This window comes from Letharia lupina (genome assembly GCF_014066315.1).
Source record: "Letharia lupina isolate WasteWater1 chromosome Unknown contig_8, whole genome shotgun sequence".
NCBI classification, from domain to species: Eukaryota; Fungi; Ascomycota; class Lecanoromycetes; order Lecanorales; family Parmeliaceae; genus Letharia; species Letharia lupina.
Genome location: NW_023502977.1, coordinates 732,677 through 757,361, shown reverse-complemented (window position 1 = coordinate 757,361; position 24,685 = coordinate 732,677).

The window sequence follows — 24,685 nt, the reverse complement described above, 5'->3', positions numbered from 1 at the left end:
ATATTTATTAAAATATACTTTTTAATAATAAAATAAGCGAGTATTATTCTAATTAATTTCTTAAATTATTTTAATAATATCTTATATTATTTCTTAATATCGTTATTTACTTATAAATTAAGCTTTTTAAAATCTAATAATTTAATAATATATTATAATAACGCTATATTTCTTAATATTATATTAAAATTAGCTTTAAATATAAAAAAGCTTTTTATAATAACTATATTTTATAATTATTTTATAAAAAGAATAATATTATAAAAGTAGATATCTTTACTAATTATAATAATCTTATTTTCTTTATAAAATTTATTAAGATAAAAATTAAAATAATTAAAATTTAATAAATTTTATTAATTAAAAGTATTTAATAAGATAGATAACTCTTTAAATAGATCTTATAATTTTAATTATTTTATAAAATTTATAGAGTTAAATAGTATTTATAAATTCTATAATATTTAAATTATAGCTTTTTAAATAGTATTATTAATATCTTATTAAAGCTATTAATAATTAAAAGAAAAGTTAAAAATTATAATATTATTATAGATTATAATTTTTATAAAGATTTTAAATATAGAAGAAGAATATTTACTAGATAAACTTATTAATATAAAACCTTTTATTTAAATAAAATTTAAAGATTCTTATATAGCTAGTAAGAAAGAATTTAATAAAAATAAATTTAATAGAATAATATTAATTAAAGAAAACTTTAATAGCTTTATTAGCTATATAATAAATTTTTTAAAATCTCTAATTATTTTATAAAAGAAAGATTTATTAATAGTTTAATCTAATAATTATAATATTAATAATTTAAATTCTAAAGAATTAAATCTAATTCTTACTCTATTATTTTATAATATAAATAAAAATCTTAATAGCTCTAAAGACTTAAGGATATAAATAATAAGATATTAGATTATAAATATTACTAAAGACTTTAATAGATTAAAATATAAATATACTATTTTAATAAAATTATTAATTTAAAAAATTAATATAATTATTTTTTAATTAATATAAATATAAATAACGTTAATATTAAAGAGATATTTTATTAGATTAAAATTATTTATTAGATTAGTAAGATAATGGAGATTTTAATTTAATAAATAAAAGAGTATTAGTAAAAAGCTTAGATAGTAGAATAGCTATAAAGAATTAAATAATAAAGTATTATTAAATAAATAGATAATAATAGAGAATCTTCTAGATTATTTAATAGTTAATTAATATCGAATAATAGTATTACTATTATATTATAAGAGTAATATAAAAATATAAGCATAAAGAGTAATATATTATTATATTACAAGTATAAGTATAAGGTTTTAATAGTAAAAGTTATAATCATTTTTCTAAGAAAAGCTACTATTAAGATATCGAGTATCAAGCTATATTAAGCGCTAAGCTATATTAAGTTATATTAAACTATAATATCAATAGATATAATTATAACTATAATATCTTTCTCTCTTAAGAGAAAGCTTATCTTAAGCGCTAAAGTAAATAAAAAGTATTAATAAATTTAAGATAGATACTTAATAATAGTACTAGAAATTTTATTAATTTAAATATAATCTTTTAGACTTATTTATTTATCGAGCGTTAAAAAGATTTTAAAATTCTAATCTTTATATTAAATAATTAAAGATTTTATATTTAAAAACTTCGTCGCGAGAGTCTTAATAGTGTTATCGCTTTTTTATAAAACGATATTAATATCTTATTTAATCTACTCCCTATTTATTATAATTATTACTATCTTTAATATTAAAAATTTATTTATTAAAATTACTATTATATTATTTTAATATAAATTAAAGATAATTAAGACTTAAATTTTTCGATTAATAAAGATAATAATAATAAATAATTTAACGATTTATTTAAATAATTTAATCTCTATATTTCTTAACTTTATTAATATCTTATTTTTTAAATATCTAATTTTTAAAAAGTTTATTATTAATAATATTAAGATAGAGTTTAAAAGTAAAACTAATTATATAGTTAAAAATAAGATATTAATTAATAAAGTTTTTAATAAAGTCTATTTAAAAGAGCTTAATATTAAAATTATAATTAATATTTAATTAAGATATAAAGTTAAGAAAAATTACGACTTTTTAAGTCTCTATTATTTATTTAATAAAAAGCTTTTTAGAATATCTTAGTTTTTTAGAATTTTAGAATTATTTAAATAAATATTTTTTAGATAATAATATTATATTATTTTTTAGATAATAATATTATATTATTTTTTCTTTAATATCTTTTATTAATTTATTAAGATATATTTTATTTTTTATATTCTTTTAAGCGCTAATAAAGAGCTTATATATAAACTTTATATATTCTTTAAGATTTTTATATAGTTAATATATATTTTATATAATAAAGCGTCTAATATTATTCTTATCTTTTTATATAATTAATATATTATAAAATATAAAATTTTAAATTAATTATTCTTTTAAATTAAAGTTAAGCTTTTAAAATTTAAACTTATTTTTAATATATAATCTTATTATATAAAATTTTTAAAAATTAAGTAAAACTATAAAAATTTTATAATAGAGAAAAAATTTCTTTTTAATAATATTATTAATAATATCGATAATAATATAAATAGAAAATCTATTAATAATAGATTATTTTAATTTCTCGATATAGCTAGCTCGAAGTTATAATATAATATTCTTAAACTTTTCTTTATTATTTAAATTATTAAAAATTTATTAATTTATTAATCTATTTAAATCTCGATAAGTAATAAAAATATTCTTTTTTTTATATTAATAATTAAAATTCTAAATTTTTTTAAAATAATAAATATTATATTAAATAAGTAATTTAGATTTTTTAACGCTTAAGATATTAATATAATTAATTTTAAAATTAATAAAAAATATAATAAAAAATTACTCTAATCTCGACTTTAATTTATATTTAATAATTCTTTTAAATTATTATAGATATATTAAAAAACTTTATTTATATTTTTAAAAATAATTTATTAAAAACTCTAAAGATCGATATAATTAAAAGCGATTTTCGAAATAATATTAATAATTTCTTTAAAATAATTCGAGATTTAATCTATTTTTAAAATTATAATTAATAATATTTTATAATAACTTTATAAATAATTATTAAAGTTAAAAAATAATTTTTTTTTATCTTTATCTTATAATTTAATATCTTTTTAATAATTTTATAAATAATAAATATAAAAAGCTTTTAAGATTTTTAATTATTTTAACGTCTTTATATAAATTTTAATTTAAATTAATTAAAAAGTGTTAAATAGAGAGTAATTATTATAATTAAAAGTATAAATAAATAAAAAAATAAAAGAATAATAACTAACGTCTTTCTTTATTTAATAAAATTTTTTATTAAAATTTAAAAATTTAATAATATTATTAATAATTAGCTAAGAAACTTTATTTATAATATAATAAAGTATTTTTTAAATTAATAATTATAGAATATTCTAGATTAAAAAATAGAGATATTAATTATTTAAAACTATAAGAGTTATATTATAAAATTTAAAAAAATTCTTAAATTTAGATTTAATAAGATAATAAAGAAATATAATATTATTATATTATAAAATTAATATCGAATAATTTTTAAAGTCGTTTATATAAGAAATATAAGTTATAATATTTCTTTAAGTTTTTAAAAGTATAAAAATATTAGAAAAATATTTTTAGATTTCTTTCTAAATAAGTCTTAGATAATAAAAGTTTATACTCGAAAAACGTTAAATATAACTATTATCTATTTTAATTCGTAATTAATTAATTAAATAAGAATTAATTTTCTCTTTAGAGATATTTTTATATCTATATTTAAACTTTTAATAAATTATATTAATAAAAAAATATAAAAATATTACTACTTTCGCGATAATATTTATATATATAATATTTATATATTAATAGATATAAAATATAATTAAAATAGAATACTATTAAATTAAAATAAGATATAAATATATTTATATAAATAAAAATAAAAGTATAATAATAAAAAGATTTAAATTTATTTTAATCTATTCTTATTTTATAAATATAAAAAAAAAAAAAATTTATAATCTTATTTTTGTATTTTTAACTTCTTAAATTTCTTAATTATTTTTAATATATTCTCTTAAAATATACTAATAAATTCTTAAATAATTTCGAAATATCCTTTTTAATATACGCGATTTTTTTTTTCTCTTATTTCTTTTAATATATAATCTTCTTTATTATATATTTCTCTTATTTCTTAATAATTATAAATATAAATAAAAATATCTCTTTATTAAAAGAATTCGACTTAGTTTACTTTAGATAAATAATTAAAATAATTAAATAAACTCTAAATATATTAAATAAAAGTTTTAATTTATAAATTAAAGTATTAATCTTTTTGAGAATTTTATATAAATTAACTTTTTTAATAAATAATAAGAAATTTTTAAGAATATAATAGTCTATATCTCTAGTTTTAATTAATTTAAAATATATATTCTTAATTAAATTAGAGATTTTATATTTAATATTATATCTAATAATTATTTTAATTTATATTAACTTAATTATATTAGAAATATTATTATAAATTATTTTTTAAATTTTAATAAAATTTATAAATATTAAGTCTTTATTTAAGATTATACTTATTAAAAAATCTTTAAATTTAATTTTATAAAGTACTTTAAAAGAAATAATAAAAGTTAAGATATTTTTTATAATATTTAAAAAGTACTTAACTTTCGCTAATAGAGTATTTTAATTTTTTTTATATTTATTAATAAATAGATATTATAAAATTATCTTTATTATTTAATTTATATATTCTATTTATTTATCTATTAAAAAATAATAGATTATTATTATTTCTAATATTATCTTATATTTTAAAAATAGTATTCTCTAAAATATATTAATAAATTTAGAGTCTTAATCGAAGATTAATTTATAGAGAATCTTCTAAAATTTATAAATCTAGTCGAAATATCTTATTATTTAAATCTCTATTATATATTTCTTATTTCTTAATATTAATTAAATAAATTAAAAAAATTTATTAATAATTATTAAGATATAATTATATTTATTAAAAATTAGAGATAATCTAATTACAAAATTTATAAATAATTTTTTAATAATTATTAAAAACTTTTTATTAATTAAAATTATTTATATAATAATTATTAAGAGAATTTTAATAATTAATATATTAAGTAATTATTAATATATTTCTAAATTATTTTTTATATTTTTAAAAAGTATATTAAGCTATAAAGTCGATTATATATTTAATATATACTTTTATAAATATAATAATTATAATTATATTTTAAAATTTTATAAATTAATTTTTTAAGAATATATAAGTAATTTAATCTTTTATTTAATATATAGAGTAATTTCGAGTTAATATCGAGATAATAGAATTAATAAATAATTTATAAATTAAATTCTAAATCTTCGATATCCTTTATTTATTTCTAAATTTATTTATATATATAATTAAAGTATAAATTATTAAGTAAGATCGTAGAAATTTTATTAAGGAATTTTTTTTCGATTTATAATATTACTATAGAAAAAACGCTAATTATATTTAAATCCTTTATTAATACTTCTTTTATAATTAAATCTTTAATAAAAAGCTAAAATAATCTATTAATATTATTATAAATTTTTTTAACTTTATATATAATTTTTATTTTAAATTAAAAAGTTAATAAGTATAGAGTTTATTTATTTAATTAAGTAAATTAATAATTATTAATCTTATTTTAAAAAATAGATTTTAGAGTAATATAATTAATAATTATCGTAAAATCTTTATTATTAAAAAATTAAAAAAGTTTAATTAAAGTTTAAATTAAGATATTAATTTTTAGCTTTATAATTTAATATTAAGTTTTAATATTATTAAAATCGTATAATAAAAATAAGATTAATTATTTATTTTATTAATATTAATTTAATATAATATTACTTTATAGCCTTTTTTTTTATTATTACTAATATATAATATAAATAATTAATTAAAATTTAAAAAGATAAGAATTAATATATTATATAATTTATTTTTTAAAATTTTTTAAATTTTATAATATTCTAAGCTAATTTATAGATCTAATACTTTAATAATAAATTTATTTAATTTAAAAATTTTAATTATTTTTATAAAATCTAAGTCGATATTAATTAAAAGTTATTTCTTTTTTATATAATTTTATTAAGATTTATTCTTATTAAAGCTTCTCTTAAAATCTTCGATTTTAAATTTAATTAAAAATCTAATAATAGTTATATAATATTCTATAAATTTATAATAATAATTAAAAAAATCTAATTTAATTTTTAACTATTTAAAATTTTTTAAAAAAATTATTTTTAAATTATTTTAATCTTTTTTTCTATAATATTAAAACTAAATCTAAAAATATAATATTTAAATATAATAATACTTAAATAAATAAAATAATATTTAAAAAATAAAAAAATTATTTCGCTTTTTTCTAGTAAATCTAATATCTAATTAAGATATTTAATATAATTATTAAGAGATATCGAAAAAATAATTATATCGTTAATATAAATTAGAATAAATTATTAAAAATATAAAATAAGAAGTTATTCTATTCGATATTAAAAAAAATTTAAGATATTTATAAAATCTATAATAGAAATTTTTAATTATTCTTACCCCCGATAAGAGCTAATAAAAATAATTTTTTATTAATTTAATAATTTAATAGATTATTAAAAGAATCTTTTAATTAAATTAATAAATAAAAAAATTATTAATTTATTTAAAGTTTTTAATATAATATTTTATTTAGAAAATAAATAAATATTAAAATATAATTTAATATTTATCTTTTTTAAATTAATAATAATTTAAAATTTATTATTTTTTTATATTATAAAAGTTAATAAGAAGATAATTAAAAAAAATTCTAGAGATATTTTTTTAATATAATCTTATTTTATTAGCGAGTTTAATATAAAATCTATAACTTAATAATCTTATTAAAATAGATTATAAAAATTTTATTTAAATCTAACAAAATTAATCTTATTTTTAAAAGATATTAATATTTTAATTTTATTATTAAAATATTTTAAATTAAATTAAAATAGTATTTAATATCTTTTAAGTATTTTTTTAATTTATTTTTTATATTCTAATTTCTAATATTCGAAAATATCTATTTATAATATTATAATTTTTTTTTAAAAATCTATAATATATAATATATTCGATTTTTTTCTAAACTTTTTTATAAAGATATTAGTAAAATAAAAATTTATTTTTATAGATTTAATTAAGTTTTAAAGAATAGATAATCTTTCTAATAGCTAATTCTTATAAATCTTAATAAATTATTTTTTAAAATTAATTATAGAAATAGTTTAAAGATTATTATTAATTATAATTTAAATATTTAATATAAAAATTTTAAGCTAAAAATTAATAATAAGAATAAATTTAAATAAATAAAGATATTTTAATATTAAAGATTAATATTTAATAAAAATATTTTAATTTATATTTAATTAAAAAATTATAATTAATATCGTATAGATATTAATCTTTCTATATTTTAATATTTATAAGACTTTTACTTTTATTAGTAATATAAATATAAATAATAATTTTAAAATCTTAATTTTAATTTTTAAAATTTTCTAGATTATTTAAATAAAAACTTTATCTTTATCTCTAATAATAATAAAATTAAATTCTTTTTATTAGATATTTATTTTATTTAATTTTAGAATATTAATATTAATAATTATATTATAAAATAAATTAAATATAATATAAAATTCTTTTAAGATTTTTTTTTTTAATTATTATATATATATTAATAGAGAAGTATATATAATCTTATAATAGTAATATATTAACTTCTACTTTTTTATAGCGAAGTCTTTTTTTATTAAATATAAAATAAACTTTATTCTAATTAAAATTTTTAAATAATATTAATTAGATATTAAAAATATTTTAAAATTAGAGTCTATATAAAAATTATATATTTATTTATTTTTATTATAATAATTATTTATAATATTAGAAAACTTCTTAAATATTATATTATATTTCTTATTATTTTTTAATTTTATATTTATAATTAATATTAATATAAAATCTAAATTATTAATATTTTTAAAAAATATTTATAAATATTATTAAAAGTTTAATATAGTATTTAAAAATATTCTTATAATTAATATAATAATAGAATTTTTTTTAATTAAATCTTAATTATTAATTAAAAATCTTAGAAGAATTTTCTCTAGCTTTTTTCTTCTATTAAAATTTTTAAAGTTATATAAATCTCGAGATTATATATATTAAAATCTTTCTTTTCTCTCTTATTATAATTTTTTTTATTATTATTATCTTTATTAATATTTATTTCTTTTAAATTAATCTTTATAATTTTTTAATTATTTTTTTAATAGTTACTATCTTAATAATCTTAGCTATAATATTTATAAAAATAAAAAAATAATCTTCTAAATTAATATTTATTTTTTTTAATTTTAAATATCTCTAATAATTATTTAAATTTAATATCTAATTTAATTTTAGATTTAGACTTTATAATTTAAATTAATCTCTTTATTATTAAATTTCTAAAGAGTTATTAAATTCTAATTAATATTAAAATTATTAATAAATTAAGCTTTTAATAAAATTTATTTATTTTATAAATATATTTTATTATTATCTTATTATTATAAATTTATCTATTAAAATTCTTAATTATATCTCTTTTTTTATATATAAATATAATAAAAGCTAAATTTATATCTAACTCTTATTAAAGATATTTAATAATTATATTTTTATTAATAATCTCGATATTATATAAATAATTAATTTTTTTTATTAAATATTAATTTAGCGTAATAAGAAAATTATCGAATTAAAATTTTATCTTTTTTATCTTTTTTAGAGATTTAAAACAATTTAATTAATACTCTTAAAGAAGTTTATTTTCTTATATTATTAGATTATAATTTATCTTCTAATAAACTTTTATAAAGAGATTATTATATTATTTTAAAATATCTCTTTTTAAATATATTAAAAGTATTTAAAAAATAAAAATATTATCTTCTAATTTCGCGATATATTAAAAATAATAAATAAAGAAAATTATAAAATATTTTTAAAAATTAAATATTATAATATCTCTCGAGTAAAGTTTTAAAATTTTTTATTAATTTAAAGATTTCTAATAGTTAGAATACTTATATAATTAAAAATTATTTTAAGAATTTTTATATTCTCGAGAAGAATAATTATTTTAAATATATAAATAATTATATTCTTAAAATAGACGATTATTTTAATTCTAATAGTAATTTAAAATTAATTTTAAATAATAATTTTCTTTAGAAATAAATTTAGATTTAAGATTAAGATTATAATTTTAATAAAGCTTTATATCTTATTAGATAATTCTTATTTATAAATAAACTAATTTATTCTTAATTATAAGATAATTAAGCTTCTCTAATTATCGATAAAATTCTTAAATAAATTTTTAAAATTTCGAATTTTAACGAATTTCTAAAAGAAGATTTAAATAAATTTTTAAATCTTTTAATCTTATATTCTAGCGAGATAGAAAAATAGTAATTTAAGAAGTTAATTAATATTAAGATAAAAAATTAATAATTAGAGAATCTATCAAACTTATAAATCTTTTAAATATATTTTTAATTAAATTTTTTTTAATTTCTTAATTATATAAGTCTAAATACTTTATTTTTTAATCTCGATAATTTTTAATAATTTCTATCTTTTGAATATAAAGTGTTAAAGTATATATTTTATTAAAAAAAGCTAATATTTATAAAAATAATCTTAAATATTATTATAAAAATTTTAAAATTAAAAATAATTATCTAATATTAATAATAAATAACGATTAATAAATTCGTTTATAAGTTTAAGAGATAAATTGAGAATACTCGATTTTTTCGATTTTTTTTTTATTATATTAAATTAAGTCTAAAAATCTTTTTAATTATTTAATATATACTAAATTAATTCTTAATTTAAAAGCTATTAATTAATTTTAAATTAATAAAACTTTTTTTAATCTCTAATAGAAGTTAATAAATAGTTTAAATAATATTTATATTAATATTAATTAGAGATTTATATAAAAAAGATAATTTATAGTCTAACTTCTTTTTAATTAATCTATTAATAATTATTAAAATAGCTATATAATCTTATTAATAAATATTTTTAAAGTATTATAGATTTTTCGAATTTTTTCGATTCTCGATTAACTTTTTAATTTAATTAATTATATATTCTATAATATCTAATTATATTATTAAATATTTTTTTATAATTTTAAAAAATTTAGTAGATATAAAGTCGTTAAAGTTTATATTAAAATAATTTTTAGAATTAAAAAAATCATTTCTTTTAACTTTAATAAATTTTTTTATTTTTATTAAAAATAAGATTAATATTAGTGAAACTTTTAAGATTACTTTTATAAATAAAAATAATTTTAAAAAATTCTAGATCTAATTAATATCTTATTTAAAAAAATATAAAACGAGTTAAAAATCTTTTAAGTCTTCTATTTAGAATATAAACTAGTTAAAATATTAATAATCTATATATAATTAAGCGAGTTTAAAATTATTTTTAATAAGATATCTAATAACGTAAATATTAGCGAGATTAATAAAATTCGAATTCTCTTAAAATAATTTTATATTTAAAAATTTATATAACTAAAATAATAATTCTAGAATTTTATTAATTATTTATATATTTAAAGTTAGCTTAATTAAAGAGTTAATAAATTAATATATATCTTCTTAAGCTTCTTAATATAATATAATTATAATTAAAAATTAATAAAAAAATAATCTTAAAAATAGCGAAGTTTAAAATAATAGAATAAATATAAGCGAAAGCGATTAATATACTTCGAAATCCTTTAAAAAAATTTATTAATTAGTTTATTATTAAAATAATCTCGATTTAAAATAATAGCTAAGTATATTATCTTCGAATTAAATACTAATATTATTATTAATTATTATATTATAAGTATAAATATAAGATTTTAATAATAAAAGTTATAATTATTCTTTTAAGAAAAGCTATTGCTAAGATATTGAGTACCAAGCTATATCAAGCGCTAAGTCATATTAAGCTATATCAAGCCGTAATACCGACAGATATAGCCATAGCCATAACATATATAATAAAGATAGTTATTCTTCTATTAAGAAGTAACTACTTATAATACTAAGCTAAAGTTCTTACTAATTCTTGCCAAGATATCTTCTTAGTAGGTACGAAGGTATAATAGAACTATATATCTATATAGTTATAATAGCTTACTATAACATTTACTCTCTTTAAGTATAGCGCTAATCTTATATTATATTATTTAATTAAAATATTTAAATTTATTATTTATTTAGAAATTATTAAATATAATATTTTTCTAGATAATTTCTTTAGTAAATTAAAAAGTATATATATTATAATTATTATACTTAAAATTATAATTATTATAAAATTATAATCATTATAAAATTTAATATAAATAAAATTTTTATATTTAATTTAATTTAGAAAAGATTTAGAAATTATAAAAATTATAAAAAAAAATTTATTAGAAAATAAGAATATAGCGAAATAAAGCGTTTTATCATCTAGAAAAATTATTATTTATTTATAATTATTATAAAAAATAAAGAAAGACTTTTAAAGATTATTATAAACTAAATTATTTTTTTAGCGATTTAACGTTATATAACGTTTATATAATTTAACTTTTATATTAATAATACTATATAATTTATATATATTTCTAGAAAGTAAAATGAATAAATTTATTTCGATATATATTTTAGCTAATTTCTTAAAATTCTAAAACTCTAAATAGCTATAATAAGCGTATTATATATATAAAATTTTCTTATTAATTTAAGAATTTAGAATATTAATAAATAAAAATAAGAATTTAAATTTAGATATAGATATAGATATAATAAATTTGTTATAGAACCGTTATATAACGGTAATATATCTTTAGTAATGGCCAGGATAGAAGACTTAGCGATATATATATTCATAATACTCTCTATAATTAGATCTAATCAATTAAGTGTTCCATCTACTACTTTTAATACTTTACTCGTTTTATAATATAATCTTTATAGTATTAAATAATTAATATCTCTATTTTTTAATTTAAAATACTTTATAATTATTAATTTAAGAAGTACTTTATTATATTATAAAGAAACTTTTCTAACGAATTATTAATAATATTATTAAATTTCTAAATTTTAATAAAAAAAAATTATTAAGTAAAGAAAGACATTAACTACTATTCTTTTATCTCTTTATTTATTTATACTTTTAATTATAATAATTATTCTCTATTTAATACTTTTTAATTAATTTAAATTAAGAATTATATAAAGATATTAAAACAATTAAAAACTTTAAAAGCTTTCTATATTTATTATTTATAAAATCGCTAGAGAAATATTAGTCTATAAAATAAAAATAAAAACTTCTTATTTTTAAATCTTAATAATTATTTAGAAATTCGCTATAAGATATTACTAATTATATTTTTAAAAATAAATTAAAACTTAAATTACTCTAGAGAAGTAATTAACGCTATTTTAAAAGTCGCTTTTAATTATATTAATCTTTAAAATTTTTATTAAATTATTTTTAAAAACGCGAATAAAGTACTCTAATATATTTATTATAATCTAAAGATATTATTAGATATTAATTAAAGTGAAAAGTAAAGTAATTTTTAATTATGTACTTTATTAATCTTTAATTTAATAATATTAATATTATAAATATTATATTACTTATTAATCTCTAATCTGTTAATATTAATATTAAGTTCTTTATATTTATTAATATTAATATCAAATTACTTATTAAGTCTTAATTTATTAATATTAATATTGTAAATTATAAATTATTTATTTAGTATAATCTTTGTTATTTTAAAGAAATTCAAAATCTTAATAATTAATATAAAAAATAAAGGTATTTCTATTACTTATTAAGATCTCGATAAATTAATAAATTATTAGATTTTTGATAATTTAAAAAATAAAAAAAAGTTTAAGAATATTATATTATAATTTTAAATTAATTATACTAAAAAATGTAAATAATCTATTATTAATAGATTTTTTATTTATATTATTAAAAAGAAATCTTCTCTATTATAAAATCTTTATAATTCTATTTAACTTACAAAAGTTTTATATAATAAAATTATATATTAAAAATAAATCTAAATTTTAAAAGTTTAACTTTAATTTAAAAGAGTAATTAATCTAAAAAATTATATTCTATAAAGTATTAATTATATAAAAGAAGAATAATAATATTAAACCCTTTATTATATAAAATATATATAAAATATATAAAAATCTCAAAAAATATATAGAGCTTATATATAAAATCTTTATTATTATTTAAAAGAGTATAAAAAATAGAATATATTTTAATAAATTAGTAAAAATGATTAAAAGAAAACGACATAATACTATTATCTAGAAAATATCTATTTAAATAATTATAAAATTTTAAAAAATTAAAATTTTTTAGAGAGTCTTTTATTAAATAAATTATAAAGATTTAAAAAATTATAATCTCTCTTGATATAATTTAGATTAACTCTATATCTTAATTAAATAATAGCTATAATTTTAATATTAAGCTCTCTTAAATAAACTTTGTTAAAAGCTTTATTAATTAATATTTTATTTTTAGCTATATAGCTAATCTTATTATTAAACGCGATATTATTAATAATAAACTCTTCGAAAGTTAGATATTTTAAAAATAGGATATTAATAAAATTAAAAAGCGAGATTAGATTATTTGGATAAGTCGCTAAATTATCTATTATTATTATCTTCGCTAATTATAAAATTTAAGCTTTAATAATTTTTAATTTATATTAAAAAATATAATAGTAATTTTAATAAATAAATTTTTAATATTAAAAATTATAATAATAATAATAAATAGAGAATATATTAAATAAGATATTAATATTGTTTTATAAAAAAGCGATAACGCTATTAAAACTCTCGCGGTAAAATTCTTTAATTTAAAACTACTAGTTACTTAATATAAGAATTAATATTTTAAAATTAATCTAATACTTAATAAATAGATAAATCTAAAAAAAAAAATTTAAATTAATAAAATTTCTAGTACTATAATTACTCGCTAATATCTATCTTAAACTTATTAATACTTTTTATAAATTTTTCTTTAATACTTAAAATAAGCTTTTTTTCGAGAGAGAAAGATATTATAGCCTATCTAAGTTAATTACTATATCTATTATCGAAGATATTAAGACTTAATACGACTTAGTATAGCTTAACACTCGATACTTTAACTATAGCTTTTCTTAGAAGAATTATCACTTTTTACTACTAAAAACATTATGCCTATACTTATAATATAATAATATTTATACTCTTAACTTTAAATCAATTTATAAAATAAATATATATTCTTAATAATATTAATAATAAATATAATTTTATAAGCTATATATAAAGCGTCTTTAAGTATATTATATGAATAGAAATCTTCGAAAAATATACTTAAGCTATTTAAGTTTAAATTTATTCAAAAATTAAATTATAAATTATTATATCGTCTTTAACTTTTTAGATTATACTTCGCGAATTTATAAAGAAATTGTTAAAATTTAGATCATGTGACTCTTGGCGGTTACGTGATATAATTACGTGATACGCCTTAGCGTATTTATATCTAGTCGCTCTTTTCTTTATAGTAACTCTATAATTAATAACTAAATATCTTATCTTATATTTTTATAGATTATAAGCTTAAGTTTTACTCGATAATTATTATATTATAACTACTATTTATCTCTATAACTATAACTATCTTTAGACTTTTAATATTTATTTTATAATATTTAAAGTTTATTATATAAAGATAGTAATAGCTATAAAGATATTCTTTTAATCTTCTTAATAAAGATATTTTTTTCTTTTAAAATAGTCGTAAATCTAAATAAGTATAATTTATTAATAATATAAAGAGCTAAAAGCTACTTTCGCTTTTACTTTAAGTAAATCGAGATATATTATCTCTAATCGAAATATTAAACTCGCTAAGTATATTAAATATATAATTATATTATTATATAATTAAGTTATATTATTAAGACTCTCTAAATTTTATTAATTTTCGCTAAATTAGAATATTTAATTTTATTAAAAATAAAATTATTTTATATTAATATTAACTTTAAAATTATATATTAATTATTAAATTATTAATTATTAATTAAAAGTAGTTAAAATTAAAATTAATAGTTTAATTATAATTTAAAATAGTTTAGAGTTAATACTACTATCTTCTAATACGCTTATAAATCTATTAAAATTAAAATAATAAGAATATCTTATTAATATTAGCTTCTAGATCTCTAAAAGCCTCTTAAAAAAAGACTAAAGTCTTATTATCGAATTCTTTATTATAATTACTTATATTTTATTATTATAATTATAAAGTTAAAATAATTTTTAAAGTTTTATAATAGTAGTTAATAATATAAATATTCTAGATCTAAATCTTTAAATAAATAATATAAAAAGAATATTAATCCCCCTTTAAGAAGAAGATTTATATATCTATAATAGTTATACTTCGTATAATTTTATTAGAAATTAGTCTTTATCTATAAATTATTTTTATTATTAAATATCTTTTATTTTTATTATATTATCTATATTTATCGCAACTCTATATATAAGTACTTTTTATTTTTTATATAAATATTTAAAGCTTAAAAATAATAGTTAACTCGTATTAATAAGACTTTCAAGAACTCTAATAATAATTAGAGTATCTATTTTACTCTCGCTATTTTATTAATTAATAATTTTATTAATCTCGAATTTAAAGCTAGCGAAGATATATTTAACTCTATAAATAATATTAAATTATTTAATTTTCGTATTAAGACGTCTATTATACTCGCTTTAAAGTTATTCTTAAAGTCTTTCTTTAATTTTACTATCTTATTTAAAATAGTAGCGAAATTATTATTACTATTATCGCTATTACTCTCTTTATTAATATCTTATATATTTTTATCTAAATTATCTTTTAATAATAATTAATTTAAATAATTAATTATAACGCTTTATAATTAATATTTTTAATTAATTCTAATTTAATAAAGATAATTTCTTTTTAATTTCTATTATTATTCTAAAATCTAGTATAGAATATATTAGATAAAGATAAGATATTAAGAATTAATTAATACTTAATAATCTTTTAATTTTTATTAAAATTATTAAGCTTAAAACTTATATAGCTACTGTCCTGCCCGTTTATAAAGTTATAGAACTAGCGTATTACGATTATGAAACGATATTATAACGATTCTATGCTAGTTGAAAAACCGTTCTATAATCGTTTTATAATCGTTTTATAATCGTTTTATAACCGTCGTAAACTATAGACCTCTTCCCTTAGAATTCACTACGGTTATAATTTTATAATCGTTCTATAATCGTTTTATAATCGTTTTAAGATTTTTATTTTTATTTTAATTTTTTTACTAAGTCTCGAATAGGCTAGTAGTATTATATAATATATCTTCTAATATAAAAATTTCGCGAAAATTTGAAAAAAACGAATTTTAAGTTATTAGCGTTGATATTTAAGCTTATATATACTAAGCGAATTTTCAGCCCTATAAAGAACTTTAAAATTAAAATTTATTTTTAGTTATTATATAGATTATTTGTAGTTCTATAAGAATCGTATAATCGTTCTATAATCGTTCTATAACCGTTTTATAACCGTTCGATAACTATTATATAATCGTCACGTAATCGTTAAATAACCGATATAAAATAAGAGTTAGAATAATTCTTCTAACGAGTATAAATTGGGTTTCATATCGGTTATATATCGGTGATATATCGATTATTTATTGGTTATTAGTTATAGAATCGTTATATAACGATAAGATATCTTTAGTAATAGCTAGAATAGTATTTTCTAACGTTTTAAATATAATAATTACTAATTTATCGAGATTAATTATAATAATAAAGATTTTTAAATAATATTAAACGCTATTATTAAATATTATAAGTTTAAAAACTTTAAATTTTATATAAAGCTAATTCGTTAATTACTTAATATTACTCTTATTTTTAAAAAAGATTTTTATTAATAAAAAAAAAAGATTTTTATAAGATTATTATTAAAATTATTAATCTATATAAATTATTTATTTTATTAAAGCCCTTTCTAATTTAACTCTTTTTCATAAAATTTAAAAACTCTTTTAATATCTTCGTAATAATTTATATCTAGATTTATAAATTATATAATAATAAAATTATTAAATTTAATAAGATTATCTATATCGCGATAAATAATTTTTTTATCTATTATTATTTAAAGATAATATTATTATTATATATACTATTTATAATAATAGTAATTAAAATAAAAATAAGTAGTTTATTAAATATTATAAATTAATAATTTAGAAATTAATCGCGAAATTTACTCTTTATATAAGATCGTTAAATATAAATTTAGATATTCTCTTATTAAATATTAAATTAAGTTCTCTTATTTAAAATTTAAAAAGTTTATATTAAATAAAAAAAAGAAGAAGAAAGCTTAAATCGTTATAATTAATTTTAATAATATAAAAGAGAGTCTTAATATTAAGCGTAAGCGTATTAAAAAGATATTCTTTAATATCTTTATTTTAGAGAAGAATAAATATCTTAATATTAATTATATCTTTTTAAAAGAATTAAATTTAACTATATACTATATAAATCTTAATTTTAACGATTTTAATATTTTTAATATAATTAATAATAAGAAAGTTATTAATTTAATAGTTATTTATTTTAATTTAAAGTATAACTTAATAATAGCTAATTTCGTTAATCTATATTTTTATATAATAATAAACTCTAATTACTTTTACTATTTCTTTATTAATTATTTAATATTTAATATTTATAAAAAGATTTACTCTCACTTTATTTATAATATTAAAAATAATTAAATTTAATTTCTTAATCGCGATATTATTAATTTAAATTATTTCGTTTAAAATAAGTATATAAATATTACTTTACTTAATATCTTATATATATTTAATATAAATATTAATCTTCTTTTTATCAATAAACTCTTAAATATTAATATTATAATTATTTTTTATAAGATTAATTACGCTTTAATTAAAGATAATCTAAAACTTATAAATATTTATAATTAAGATTTTTTTTTAATCTTTAAGATAGTTTAAATAGTATCTTAATTTTAATAATATATAATATTTCTTTAAACTCGATTTATTAACTCTAATATATTTATATAAACTATTTAAATTAATAAAATCTAAATAAACTCTTCGCTATAGCGATAAATATAGATTTTATTAAAAATATCGCGAATAAGTATATTTATAAGTATTATATTATAAAGCGTTAAAAGATTATCTCTTATATTAATTCTACTATACTCGATATATAATTAAATAAATTCATTTATAGCGATCTTATAAGATCTCTATTCTCTATTAATTTTAATAATTATAAATACTTTATATCAAAATATAAGATAGAATACTTAGTTGTATTAACTAAAGAGTTCTATAGAAGAAAAGAGCGACTAGATATAGATATACTAAGGCGTATTATATAATTATATTATATAATTATTAAGACGCTAAAAGTTATATAATTCGAATTTTAATACTCTTCTTCATATATATTCTTTTATACGCGAAATTCGATAGATATAAAATTTAACGCTAATAATATTAAAATTAGATAGATAAAACAAAAAATAATTTAATTAATTTTTATTAGAGTTTAATATTAAGTAATTAAAGTAAAGTCTAAGCTAGATAGTTAAAGTAAGTTTAGTATTAAATAATTAAAATAAAATTCGTATTAGATAATTAAAATAAATTTAGTGTTAAATAGTTAAAGTAAAGTTAAAGCTAGATAGTTAAAATAAGTTTAATATTAAATAGTTAAAATAAAGTTAAAGTTAAATAACTAAAGTAAGTTTAGTGTTAAATAATTGAAGTAAAATTAAAATTGAATAATTAAAGTAAGTTTAGCGTTAAATAGCTAAAGTAAAAAGTTAAAATCTAAAAATAACTATATTAAACCGATATTGCTATCAAATTCCACTTTTTATTAAAAAACGATTTTTTGGAAATTTTATTTTTAGATTATCTAGTGTATACTAAAAATCGATTAATTTGAGATTAAAGAATATTTATAGAAGTAACTAAATTAAATAATTAAAAGAAATTCTTTATTCTATATATTGCGATTAACTATAAAGCTTTTATAAAATTATTTTAGATATCTAATCTTTAGTTATAATAATTAATAATAATAATAATATAGATAAGAGTATTTTAAAAGAGTTTTAAAGATTTAATAGCGATAGTGATAATAGCGTTAAAGAAATAGTTATTTCGATATAGAATAATAAGTTTATAGAGTATTAAATCTAAGGTTTGACGGACGACTTAAGTAAATTACTTAAATTGCGAGAATTAATAAAATAACTTCTTTAGATTTAAAGTCGGCTTCTCTAAATAGATAATATTATAAATAATATTTTAATTTAATTAATATATAAAATTTCTTAAATTTATTCTTAAATAGTATTTTAATAAGTCTATTAACTATCTATTATTTAATAGAGATATATTTAAAAATAACGATATTAGCGATAACTTATTCTTATATATAATAATATTAAATATTAATATACTTAATACACGTATAAAATTAAGAATTTTTAATAAAGATTATAATATTTTAATTATTATAGTAAATAATAATAATCTATATATATTTAATACTAAAATTAAATTAATTAAAAAGTCTATATAGTTAAATTATCTTTTTAATAATCTATATTTAATTAATATATTTAATCTTATAAAAAAATAGCGCTATAATAAATTATTATTTTAATAATTAACTAATAATAGTATTATTTATATTAAAAATATAATTAAAAATAGAATATTAAGTATTCTAATTATCTACTTAATTCGCATCTATATAATTAATAAATAATTTTAAATCTCTTTTAAATATTAATTACTAATTCTTAATATTATTTAAATATTAAAAAATACGTTTAATAATCTTTTAATAAAATTTATTAGAATTTAAGATATATCTAGAGATTATTAAAATAATAAATATAATATCGAATTAAATATCTAATATTATATATATAAATAATTTTATAATTAATTAATAAATATAGCGAGATTAATTAATAAGAATAAAATTATCTTTAGTAATATAAAATTTATTATTATTAATAAGAGTAAATAATAGCGTAAAGCTTAATATATTATATTTTTCTAGAAACTTCTTAATATAGCCTTTTTAATTAAAATATAAAATTTAATTAATATAATCTTTAATAATTATTATATTAAGATAATAAGTATAAAATTCTAAATTAATTATCTTAAACTTCTTATTAAACTTATTCTTAATATCTTATATTTTAATTTTATTAAAATTTATAAATAAAATATTATTTATATAAATAGTAATAATAATATTATTATTAATAAATATAGAGAAATTAATAATAATAGATTTAAATTTAAATTTTTTTAAATAGATTATAAGAGTATTATATTAAATTCTAGAGGATTATTTTAAATTGTAAAATATCTTAATAAACTTATATATCTTATTTTTTTAATTTTTAATTTTAAAATTAATAAGCTAAATAATATAAATTATCTTTTTAATATCGCTATATAATAAGTAATTTTAATATTTATTTATTTAAGCTTTTAGTTTAAGATAGCTATTAATATAAAGATCGCTTTATAATTTATAAATTTAATAATAAAAATGAAGATTTTATTAAAGTTAATTTTTTCTTATTATTTAAAATCGCGAATAATTTAGCGAGCTTTATATTATATAATCTTCTCTATATAATTACACTTAAATTTATAAATCTATTAATCTTCTAAAATATATATATTTAATAAAAAATTTATTAAAATTTAAGTTCTATTAATAGTAAGCGAGTCGATTTCTTCTCTTATAATAATTTTCTAATATATTTTATAATAAAAATTTAATATAATTTTCTTATAAATTCGAGATTTATAAAATTTAAAAAAGAAGGCTTTTATTAATAGCGTTAGAGGATCTAAAAAAAGTTCTTTATATATTTTTAAGATATTAAATAAGCGATTTATCGCTAAAATTAAATTATAATCACTTATAAAATAAATAATAAATTTAAAAAATATCGTTATAGAGATTATAGAGAGAGTTTTATTACTAAATATATTAAATAATTACTTTTCTAAAGATTTCGAGTTAGCTAAAACTATTAGTTAAGTCCTTTTAAAAATTTAAATAAAATTAAATAAATTATTAACTTTATCTTTAATAAAAATTATTTATCTCTTTTAATAATTTTTCTTTAAAATTATAAATAAAGAGAGAAGATAATTCTTAAAATAATTAATAATTTTAATAAACTAATAATTGTTATAATAGACTATTATTTTAATATTATTATATATATTCTTTTTTAAAATAAAGAATAGAAATTTAAAAGAAATATTATTAAATTATTTAATATTCGAGATAATAGCGATTTTATCGCTATTTAAGAGTATATAATAAAAATAACTTTAATAATCTATAAATTATCTCTTAATTATATAATTTTAATACTTTTTTTAATTAATAACTTTAAATATAATTTAATAAAAGTCTATTTATTTAATAATATATAGATAAAAAATATTAAAAGAAAAATTAATATAAGTCTTAAAAGAAGTAATATCTCGTCTAATTATAAGTTAGTAATTACGTAAATAATTTTTAATATAAATAAATTTAATTTAATACTTTTATAATAAATCGCTCTTTTTAAATATTACGCTAATTTTATATTAAATAATAATATTTAATTATTTAGATTTATTATTTATTTAGAAATTCTCTAATATAATATCTTTCTAAATAATTTCTCTAAATAAATAAAAGACTTTTATTTTATAATTTTAATATTTTATATTATAATTAAAATAAAGACGAGTATAATAATAATTATTATATTTTATATTATTAAGAAAAAGCTTAAATATAATAAGAATAAACTTATTAAATTTATTTAATAGAAGATAGATATTAAAGCGTAGAGTAAAATTATTTAAAAAGATAATTATAAATATATAGTTATTATAAAAAGTATTAAATAATCTCTAAAGATCGATATAAATTAAATTATTTTTTTATTTTTTAAAAATAATATAATATTTATAAAATTTTATTTTAAGGCTAACTACGAAGTATAACTTATAAATATTATTAAGAGAAGATTTAGAAAGATCTATTTTAATATATATTTTAGTTATCTTCTTAATATTCTAAGTATCTAAATAATTTATATAGATATATTATATATATAAAGTATTCTTATTAATTCAAGATTCTTACTTATTAGAGAGCTTTATAAATTTAATAAAAAACTTATTATAAGCGAAAATTTCTTTATTAATAACGATTAAAGTTAGAGAAATATTTTTTTAAATATTAAGTATATAAAAGCGGCTTTAAATACGTTTAAAGAAAAACTACTACTTTTCTATAAAAAGATTATTAAAAATAAAAGAAAATAAGTATTATTACTTCTTTAATTATTTCTTAAAAATTATTTTAAAGTTATATTTAGATATATATTAAATATTATTAAAAATTTAAATACGCTTAATACTCTTTATTTTATATTTAAAATTAATATTATTAAAGTCGATAGCTATATAATTATTATTAGCGAGTTTATTAATAAAATAAGATTTTTAAAATCTAAAAAAAATCTTAAAAATTGAGAAATTATAAATAATATATTAAATATATATATAATTATAAAGTTAAAGAGAGAATATTATCGCTATAATAAAAAGTATAATAATAAAAACTCTATTTAAGAGTTTAATCTTAAAAAATTTATAGATCTTATTATTTAATATTTAAGAGTTAGCGATAAATATACTATCCTGGCCATTACTAAAGATATATTACCGTTATATAACGATTCTATAACTAATAACCGATAAACAACCGATGTATAACCGATATGAAACCTAATTTATACTCGTTAGAAGAATTATTCTAACTTATGATATCACATCGGTTGTTCAACGATCACGTGACAGTCACGTGACAGTTGTCGAACGATTGTAAAACGGTTATAGAACGGTTATAGAACGGTTATACGATTCTTATAGAACTATAAATAATCTATATAATAACTAAAAATAAATTTTAATTTTTAAAGTTCTTTATAGGGCTGAAAATTCGCTTAGTATATATAGGCTTAAATATTAACGCTAGTAACTTAAAATTAGTTTTTTTCAAATTTTTACGAAATTTTTATATTAGAAGATATATTATATAATACTACTAGCCTATTCGAGACTTAGTAAAAAAGATAAAAATAAAATATATTATTATAACGATTATAAAACGGTTGTAGAACGGTTATAGAACTATAACCGTAGTGAGTTCTAAGGGAAGAGATTTATAGTTTACGACGGTTGTAAAACGATTGTAAATCGGTTCTAGAACGGTTTTCCAACTAGCATAGAACCGTTATAATATCTTTTCATAACCGTAATACGCTAGTTCTATAACTTTACAAATGGGTAGAACGGTAATAGCGATATAAATAATAAAGTAATATACTATTATAGATTAAGTAATTATAATAATTATCTTAATACTAGAAGGTTAATTCTTTTTTTTCTTGAGCTTTTCGAATTTAAATTCGATATTAATATTATTATTTTCTCGATTATCTTTTTTATCTTAATTATTATAATTATCGCGATCTCTATTTTTAAAGACTTAAGATTTTTTATAAACGCGTTTATACTTTAACTATTTAAGATATTTTTTAATAAAATAAAAATTCTTATTATAAATAATATAAAATTTATAAATTTATATTTAGATATAAGAGTTAATAGAATTAATATTATCTTAAATATAATATTTAATTAATATAAATATTATAGAAATAAAAATAAAGATATTTATTTCGATATAGATAGCTATTATATAAATATTAAAAAACTTAATAAAAATAATAAAATTAGAGATAATATTAAGCTATTATATTCTAATATAAATTAATATAAATTTTAGAAATTTATCTTTATTATAAGAGTTATAATTTTAATTATAAATTTTATAATATTAAATATATTAATTATTTAAACTTTTATAAAAATAATAAATCTTTTAATTCTTATTAATAATAAAGAGAAATTTTTTAAATAAGCTATTAATTTTATATAATAAATTAATAAATTAATTAATATAGATTTATAGCTTATTTTTATAAATAATAAAAATAAAAGACTTTAATCTCTAAATAATAAAGTTAAAAATATCTAATTTATAAAATTTATATTTTTTTAAATTCTTTTAAATAATTATAATATTAATATAACTTTTAATAAAATCGTATA